This window comes from Nothoprocta perdicaria, unplaced genomic scaffold (assembly GCF_003342845.1).
Source record: "Nothoprocta perdicaria isolate Ctin4 unplaced genomic scaffold, notPer1 scaffold_161, whole genome shotgun sequence".
Taxonomy (NCBI): Eukaryota; Metazoa; Chordata; class Aves; order Tinamiformes; family Tinamidae; genus Nothoprocta; species Nothoprocta perdicaria.
The window spans coordinates 1855502-1865671 of record NW_020454772.1 but is presented as its reverse complement, the minus strand read 5'-3'; positions in this window follow the sequence as shown (position 1 = coordinate 1865671).

The following is a 10170-nucleotide window of genomic DNA, read 5'->3' as shown; positions in this document are numbered from 1 at the left end:
GCTCATACACACAGGTCTCCTGCCCCCTCTGCCTGACTTCTTACACACACGGATGCACTGTTGCTGGGCATGGAGTAAATGCTGCTTGAGAACTAACCAGCTCTCCTGGGCCCCTCTTCCTTCTAGAGCCCACGGGATCTTTCCCAGCAGGTCCCTGAAGAGGCTAAAGTTGGCCCTCCTGAAGTCCAAGGCAAGGCTGCTTACTGTCCTGCCTCCTCCTTGTTGGATCCTGAACTCCACCAGCTCGTGATCACTGCAGCCTAGGCTGCCCCCCACCTTCACATCTCCAACAAGTCCCTCTCTGTTTGTTAGTATGAGGTCCGGTAGCCCCCCTCTCCTCGTCGGCTCCTCCACAACCTGCGTCAAAAAGTTGTCATCAACGCACTGTAGGAACTTCCAGGACTGTTTGTGCCTTGCTGTGCTGTCTTTCCAGCTGATGTCTGGGTACTTTAAGTCTCCTATGAGAACCAGGGCCTGTGACTGTGAGGCAACTTCCAGTTGCCTGTAGATGGCCTCATCAATCTCCTCCTCTTGGTCAGGTGGCCTGTAGTAGACATCCACCACAGTGTCTCCCACGTTGGCCTGCCCTTTAGCCCTTACCCACAAGCTCTCCACCTGCTCATCATCCACTCCCAGGTTGAGCTCCATGCATTCCAGTTGCTCTCTCACATACAGAGCAACTCCACCACCTCGCCTTCCCGGCCTGTCCTTCCTAAAGAGCACATAGCCCTTCATGACAGCACTCCAGTCGTTTGAGCTCTCCCACTACATTTCTGTGATTCCTATGAGATCGTGGTGCTGGGACCGCACAGAGATCTCCAGCTCGCCTTGCTTATTCCCCATGTTTCGTGCATTGGTGTATAAGCATTTCAGGGAGGTAATTGAGCCTGAACTTTTCCCAGGAGGCGTGAGAGTGGACCCTCTATAATCACGTCCTAGCCATACTTCCTCACCACCATAGGCCTGTTGGATGGCCATTGGCTTAGGTTGTATGGGATTGATTGCCCAGTCCATATGACATTCCACTTCCCCCCTCTTGTTCAGTTTAAAGCTCTCTAACAGGATTGACAAGTCTTGGCAAGTCCACTAGCTGGTGATCATCAAACAGAGTCCTGTGATCGCAGAATCCAAAACCTCGCTGCCAACACCAGCGCAGCCAGTTGTTGATGTCAAATATCCGTTTTCTCCTACTTGAATCCATTCCCCTCATTGGAAGGATGGAGGAGAACACTACCCGGGCTCTCTTTTACAGCCACCCCTAGGGCTCTGTAATCTCGCTTGATTTTGAAGAGTTTCCCCGTGGCATCATTAGCACCCACGTGAAATAGCAGCAGGGGATAATAGTCAGTGTTTCGGACCATCCGAGGGAGCCTCTTTGTAACATCCCTTATTTGAGCCCCTGGCAAGCAGCAGACCTCCCTGGATAAGGGGTYGGGTCTGCAGATGGGTGCCTCCGTGCCCTGCAGCAGGGAGTCACCCACAACAATCACCCGCCGCTTCTTCTGGATGCTCCTTTTTTCCTTAGGGGGAGCATCCTCAGGGTGTGGAGCTCTCGCTCTCTCTGCAGACTGCACTCTAGATGGGTCTTGGTTGGCGTCCTCATCTAACTGCTCCTCAAGGTCCAGGGCCTCATACCTGTTGGATGTGGTCACTGACAGGGGTGAGCTGGGCTGGGGAAGGGTTGTCCTGCCACCCCGAACAGGGACCCTTTTCCATTGTTGTTTGTCCTTGGACACCATTAATTCTCTTCCCTCCACCCTGTGGCAAGAGGGTGCTGGCTTTCCAGACTGAACTGTGGGGTTCACTGGGTGCCTTTCCTGGGAGCCCTGGAGAACACAGCTCCACCAGTCTATTTCTCTTTCGCATTTCATGATGGCCCTGAGCCTTTCCACCTCCTCCTTCAGCTCCACCACCAGGCTAAGCAGGTCCTCCACCTGCTCACACGTAAGGCAGGTGGCGTTTTCACCACTCCCTGGGACCAAGGAGAGGCTCAGGCATTCCTCACAGCTAGACACCTGCACTGCCGCATGCTTCTGTGGCGGGTCAGTCTGCGTCGCCACAGTCTTCCTGGCACAAGCTCTCTGACGAATAGAGACCATGGTTTCCCCTGGTCTCCTACTGATGGAAGAGGCAGTGGGCAGAATTCTTTTGCTCGCCTGGAAGGGGCCTCCCTGCCCACCCGGCCTGCTCGCCCTGCCTGCACGAACTGCCGCAGGCGATTATAGTTTCAGACAAGACTCATTATCAGTTAAATTCACTTTCTTTCTTTAGTTATTTCACCTAAACAGTGGGCTACTTCCATGTCCTTTCTATCTCAGGTTGAATTTAGCAACCCTCTTTCCTACCGAGTTTTCTCAACCAAGCAAACTCATACAACATAGTACTCAGAGGTCAATTAGTCTGTCGATAAGTATACCTGGGATGAGATTTGTCAGAAGAAGTTTTTTTTTTGTTTTTCAGATATTTCAGTTTCCTCATGTGATAAAAAATCATATATATTTGCTCATGTGATGTATTCAGCAACAAATTCTTAGCTGAACTTGCCATTAGGCATGGCAACACTTAATGTCACATGGGGATGAGCCCCAGTCAGTAGCTGCAGGCTGGATGTGTGATATTTGCCTGATAATGTCCAAAAGATGTATTTTGGAAGTACAATCAGCAGTTGTTCAGGACAGGCATGTGTGCACATGTTTATGGCTGGGAACTTGCTGCATCCTTATAGCCTGGGCAGTGAGACAGGAAAGCCTTCACTTGGATGGCAGAGAGTCCGTTTTGGATGGCAAATGGTGGCATGTGTGTAGGAGACAGAAAAAGAAGCAAAGCACAGAGGCTGAATCTTTGTAAAACAAGTCCATGTTTGTTTAAAGACTGCCTAGCTTAATAATGTTATCATTTAAATGGTTCCAAACAGGCTTTGAAAAAAACCAGACCTCTCATTTGAGATTAATGGAAAACATAGTGGTCCAGATCATGCTGTACCTGTGCTTTTACTATTGTTCCCAGGCTGTTCTCTGGAAGGCCCCAGTGAAGGCAGTTGAGTGCAGTCTGGGGCATGAAGATTTTTCTTTCTTCTGTAGGTGGCAAACCAACCTCAAGAAAGCTTTCTGATGTAAAGACAGAATTTTTTATGAAATAAACCTGAAGTTTCTGCACACATTTTCAGAATTGCAATGTATTTTTCAAGAGGGCATGGACCCTGCTTCCTAACTCTCCTTCTCTTCCCATTTTCCTACCTTGTGACTTAGATTCTGCACAATAGCTCTCAAAGTTCTTCCGAAATGATCTGAATTCTGGTGTAGCAGCATTTGTGGTAGGGCTGGTACCTGCTTTGTTACTTCTGCTTGTGGGTAGGTATTTGGAGGCATGTTCTGCTAAGGCTATTTGCTTGCACACACACACACACACACACACACACACACACACACACACACTCACATAAGTATCATCTTTTATACAATCACTTATTTTTCAGATATTAGAACTTAACAGACAGATACTACTAGGGGATGCAGGCAATAACAACACCCATATAGTGCAGCTGGTAGCGCTATATTTCTCTCCTTCTATCTTAATGCTTTTTGTGTAGAAATCCGGTTTCTGAAATCCTCTTCTGGGTCCTAAAGAAGTCATTTCTAAGATAAAATGTGTTAAAAACAAAGATATTCACTGTTTTTAACCTTGTTGACTAATTTATCTTGCCAAGTTTTCAGATCAGGCAAGGTCTAAGCAATGAAGGTTGGATAAGGTTACAAGCTTTCTTGCAACTGGAGAAGTTCAGTCTTGATTTTTGTCTGTTAATCAGTAATGCCAGTGGTATGTAGAGGAAAGCTTAGATTTCTCCAGATCTTTTTTTTTTTTCATCTTATTTCTGTCATGAACATTGTCCTTCTGAATTTGATATTATATTCCCCCGGGGGCAGCAAACAGAGATATTATTAAAAAAGAATTATGGCATTAATAAATGTTTGGAGAGAAGAAGAATCTCATAGATGAAGAAGAGATCATAGAATCACAGAATATTCAAGGTTGGAAGGGACCTCTAGAGATCATCTAGGTCCAACCTTCCTGCTCAAGCAAGGACACCTAGAGCATGTGGCACAGGGTGCATCCAGGCGAGTTTTGAAGACCTCCAGAGAAGGAGACTCCACAACCTCCCTGGGCAGCCTGTTCCAGGGCTCTGGTACCCTCACAGTAAAGAAGTTCCTCCTCACCTGGAAATGGAACTTCCTGCGTTTCAACTTGTACCCATTGCTTCTTGTCCTGTTACTGGCCACCACTGAGAAGAGCTGGACCTCTTCCTCCCTACATTCTCCCTTCATGTATTTATACATGTTAATCAGATCTCCTCTTAGCCTTTTCTTCTCCAAGCTGAACAGGCCCAACTCACTCAGTCTCTCATATGAGAGATGTTCCATTCCCTTAATCATCTTTGTTGCCCTCTGCTGGACTGTCTCTAGGAGCTCCCCATCCCTCTCATACTGGGAAGCCGAGAACTGCACCCAATACTCCAGGTGCAGCCTCACCAGAGCTGAGTAGAGGGGCAGGATCACCTCCCTTGACCTGCTGGAAACACTCCTCCTGATGGATCCCAGATGGATCCTGATGGATTGGCCTTCTTGGCCACGAGGGTGCAACTGCTGGTTAACTTGGTGTCAACCAGGACTCCCAGGTCCCTCTCCATGGAGCTGCTTTCCAGCAGGTCAACCCCTAATCTGTACTGGTGCCTGGGGTTATTCCTCCCCAAGTTATGGGCCCTGTGTTTTCTCTTTTGAACTTCGGGAAGTTTCTCTCTGCCCACTTGTCCAGCCTGTCCAGGTCCCTCTGAATGGCAGCACAGCCTTCTGGAGTGTCGGCCACACCACCCAGCTTGGTGTCATCTGCAAACTTGCTCAGGGTGCACTCCGTGCCCTCATCCAGGTCATTGATGAACAAATTGAACAGCACCGGCCCCAGTACTGACCCTTGGGGAATACCACTGGCCACAGGCCTCCAACTGGACTCGGCTCCATTTATCACCACCCTCTGAGCTCTCCCATCCAGTCAGTTCTCAATCCACCTCACCGTGCACTCGTCCAGACCACTCTCCTGGAGCTTCTGTATGAGGATATCATGGGAGACGGTGTCAAAAGCCTTGTTGAAGTCAAGGTAGACAACATCCATGACTCTCCCTTCTTCCGGCCGGCTAGTCATCCCATCATAGAGGGCTATGAGGTTCATCAGACATGACTTCCCCTTGGTGAATCCATGCTGACTACTCCTCAACACCTTCTTTTCCTTGACATGCCTAGAGATGCTCTCCAGGATGAGCTGCTCCATCACCTTACCAGGGACGGAAGTGAGGCTGACCGGCCTGTAGTTGCCCAGGAGATGTTTACTTCAGTACTGTGGACTGATAAATACAAAAGAAATGCCCTTTCAAAAGAAGCCTCTTTGACATCTGTTTGCATGGTTTTAATTTGGTGGTCAACGACTGAAATCATTCAGTATAGCTAGTGAAATTGGTACCTTTTCATACTTTTTGATATGTGTTTTTCACAGAATAAGTAAAACTGAGTTAAGAAGAGTCCAAATAGGGCTGCAATTCAGTCTCTCAATTGTGCAGATTACTAGGACTAGGGAGTACTCTGAAATTCAAATGCCTGAGTGCTCCAAAATGGAACTGATCCATCAGTGCACAATTTTCATGTTTATTTTCACAGATCCATTAAAGAATATTGTCTTCAAATAAAGTGTCAGGAAGAGAGAATTCCAAGATTAAGGTAAGTCTATATATGTCTTTAAACGAAAGACTGTAACATGAAAGAGAAGAGGTGATAAGAGGGCGTTCCTAGCCTGTGTTTGCATGGAAAGAATCTAGGTAACTCCAGGATACTCAGCGATCCTTAGTGAGCATTTATGGACCACAGGATGAGAAGTAGAAGACAGATGGTACTGGGAACCAGACCTTTGGTCACAAGGCATCAACAGACAATTAATACCTGGATGGGACTTTTAACAAAGTGCGGTGTATGCTGGAATAATCCCTTGCCTAGAAAGATGAGACATACCCTAGGAGGAGAACTGGCATGTTAGCCCAGATTGTCATGTTAAGTTATAATAATAGCTATCATTCTTTCCATTTTCACTTCTGCTTTGATAACCAGTATGTACTGCTGCCCTTCAGTAGAGGCTTTGCCAGGTTTCAGTGTGAGTTCTGCAAGAAGATGAGACAGCCTCTGTCCCACAGGAATTGCACTACCAGTGGGGACCTGCATAGCTCCAGTATGACCTGGAGTTTGCTCAGGAAAACAAATCCTGACTTCCCAAGGCAGCTGAGTGGGCAGGCAACTCTCCACGATGACAGAATATTGCTTGTGGTCACGAGAAAGAGAGGGAAGAGAAATAAGCTGAGGCTGACACCACCAGCATCTCCACGGTGGTGGGAACACAACATCTGGTGCATCTGGTTTCAATATAGCAACTGCACTGCAAGTTGCATCTGGCAACCCCCAGGCTGTTAAACTACCATGGGTTGGCAATGTGTTCACACTGGACAATCTAGGCAGTGATAGCAATGAACAGATGGGAGCAATTTAGTGACCTAGGCCTCTAATTCCTGTCCAATTGTGTTGGTTTAGCTCTTCTGGGTCTATAAATTGAATGCAGTAAGTAAATTGCATTCTCTGCTGCCAATGTTTCTTGGCACATATTTGCTAATATTTGTCAAGTCTGATGATAGAATCTAAATGGCATGGAGATTCTCTGGAGATTATTTTATACTCATTTTTACTGTCTTGGAAATTTTCCCAGTATGTCACAGACATTCTGTTCTGCTGATATGTTTTTTTTTTAAACATGGACTTACTCATGTCATTTAATATCTGTTTTTTTTTCCCTTCTGTGTTCAATCTGTAGATATTTACTTCTGTCGATCTCTCTGAAGTAAGCCTGCATTGTCCATATATATAGTAAACACTTTAAAATTTGTTGTGAGAATTCATGAAATATTTGTTATAATAATAATGGGCATGTTTGTCACAGCTGCATTGAAAACTGTTTCTTGGCTAAAACACTAGTTTATTCTTTGCCTTGAAATAGTTCTTAAAATATAATTTTATCCAAGGTCTTGCTACATTTTGATGTTATACCTTGTGTTTTTTTTTCTGAAATTCTTCTATAATATGTACTATTTAAAGAACAAAAAACAAGGACCATTTTTTAAAAACCCTGAGTTATGGACCCTGAGAAATTGAATGGCAAAAATGTATTTCAGGACTCCTGCTTTTCCTTTTCAGTACACTCAAATGCAGTTAAGAAACAAAGAAACATGGTTCAGCATGAAGAAATATGGCTACTGCATGGAGTGGAGCACCAAAACAGTGAATATACCATCTTATCAAGGTATATCATTATATCACTGATAATGAGGTAATGGGTAATGAGGAAGATATCTTTACATTCCTTAGCTGAAGATTTATGAGAAAAAAATCCATTATTCAATAATTCCATAATTCCCTGAGATTATACTGCACAATAGTTTCAGTGACACTTTCTAATAAAACATTTTTGAACACATTTCTCATGAAAAAACACCCTGCCTCAAGCCAAATTATCATAACTAGGCTTCATCAATACAAAGATTTCATCATTTCATTAAAAACCAAAAATTTATATAACATATTGCCTCAAAAAGTAGCTGTGAAAAAAGAAAAAAAAGCTGCCTTCTCAAGTCTGTATTTGGAATTGAAAGTGAGAAATACTGATCTGAGAGAAAACAGAATATGTTTTTATTGAAGCTTCTCATGTCTAGCACATTTTCATTGAAAGCAGAATTCTGTTAATTTTCTGTAATTATTGTTACAACATCATTTAGTAGAAAAAAAGAAATCCTAAAATGCATAAATAATGATAGTTCTATATATAAAAATACTTTGAGGTTTCTTCTGATTTTAAAAAGGTGAAGGTAAGTTTACAGCAACCTTACATACAAATAAATTAAAATAACGGCATTAATAATGATTTGCACACCCGCACTGTGATCCATCACCTGTGCTTCCCCCTGTTCTTGAGGTGCTGTGAGCATATTGGTTCACATCTGTCTAATCTTTAGATATATTTCTGTGTCCAGAACTAACTATTTAGATGGGGAGCTTTTGTTTTCCTCCTAAAATTTGTGAAACCTCTGACTTGGGAAAGCACAAGCACTGCTCCCAGTGCTGGCTACTGGTGCAAGGAGGCTTGTCCGTCTTTACCCTCTGGGTCGGACATTGTTTGCGCTCCTGCTGTCATTTTTAGGAGCTAAAATCTCTCCTTGCTTTTTGAGATTCTCGACTAATATTGATTTCATATGAAATACTTAGAACTGGTGATTTCAAATGGCATGAATAGGAGGTGAATATCTATCTTCCGTAGGTTTCCAGTGGTAGCTACACCTCCGCTTTGGAGCCAGTATGTTTGACTGCTGTGTTTTCTGCTTTAGCGTATAAGATGTCTAAGAGACAAGCCATCAGCATTCGCATTTGGCCTCCTTCCACTACTAATTACTGCCTTCAGAGGAAGCCCACAGTGTGATGTGCAGATAGAGCTCTCCCAGTACTGCCTTTGCAGCTGCATCAGCTGGGCCTGGCATCCTCATGGGATACTTAGGTTGCAAGCTTGGCACTTGGGACCGGGCAGCCCAAGGCTCTGACTGTTGTCAGTCAAGCTCAACCAGTGCAACCAGGTGCCACTAGAAGAGTGACAAATCTGTTCCCCTCACACAATGCTTTGGCCGCTGATGGATGAGCTGCTGTGCTCCATGGGCTGCCTCTTGAGCTGGAGCTGCCACCTGGCTTACCTCTGTATGGCACGTAGCCAGGCCCTAAACTTCTGCAAGTTCTTACGTGACTGCAGGAGTTAAAACACAGCATGACCTTTGGGGCAAACAAACCAGCTGAACATGGGGAATGGGCACCCCCTTGCTCTGAATGTCCTTTTTTGTCCCCAGCTGCACAATATCTCGCACCCGTTGGACGCGGTTCACAACACACAAAGGGTGTCAATGGGCAGCTCCGTTCCGCCAGGTGCATCACACCGGGAACACCGTGTCCTGCTTTGGGAACCTGGCTGGAAGCAGTAAGCACCTTGCCTGGCCAGACCTGGGAGGCAGCTCCCATCCTTAGAGCCTTCTCCGAGCTATCCCTGGGAGTTCTGATCACAGAGGAGCCACTGCTGCTCAGCCCACAGCAGAGGGACAGCACCGAGCCACAACAGAAGGAGGAGCCATCTCCATCAGTGACAACAAACAGCAGCGTGTTATTGATCTTCTCCTCTGCTGTTGATTTTTGGTGCTGTCACAGGCCTTGCAGAACAGGTTCCCAGCAGGGCAAGGCCGATCAGTTGTCAGACACAACAGCCCTCACGGTGGCTCGCTGAGAGGCACCCACGTGTGCTGCTGATGAGGTGCTCGGCCAACACGCGCTGGGGGATTGGCCAGGACCCGGTGGCCGTGGCTTGCCTCACCAAAACCACCCTTCCACAACAAGGGCCCTTGTTGTGGAAGATATTTCTCTTATATCAATTAGCAACTGCCTCAACATAGCTGAGTAGCACTGAGGGGCACTATGGCAGATACAAGAATGCATTTTGCAGAAGCTACAGGCAACTATTTTTATGGGAGTGCTGAAGTCTCTCGTGGTGGGAATCTTCTCTTCTGACTTCTCCTTGTGAAAAGGTGACCTTGCTGTCTAGTCTTCTTTCACAGCTGTATCAAGAGTCATTTCATCTCATTCTGAAGTAAGTAATTAAAATAGACCAAATAACTGTCATCCTTGGAAAAGCTTCTTTCTTCCTCTGCTCTAACTTTCTCAAAGAGAAAATGACTGTCTGGTTCATCTGGGTGTGTCTGCACTGGATCCAGGCAATGCTGTCATGAAAACAGATCCTATCCATCGGTGTGAGACAATTGCAAAAAACAGTCATGACCTCTAAACAGTCATACCCCTCTGTATTCAACTTTAAAATGCTTTAATGCTTTAAGTGATGATGAGGTTTTTCCGAATATCTCACTTTGAGAACTTTGCTCTTCCTTTTCTCCTCCTAGGTAATGGACTTGCAATCACATTTCCCATAGTCTTCTGTTGTTCTACCTGACTGCAAGCAGGGGGCAATGACAAATAGAGAACCCACTGCTAATGTTCATATACATTT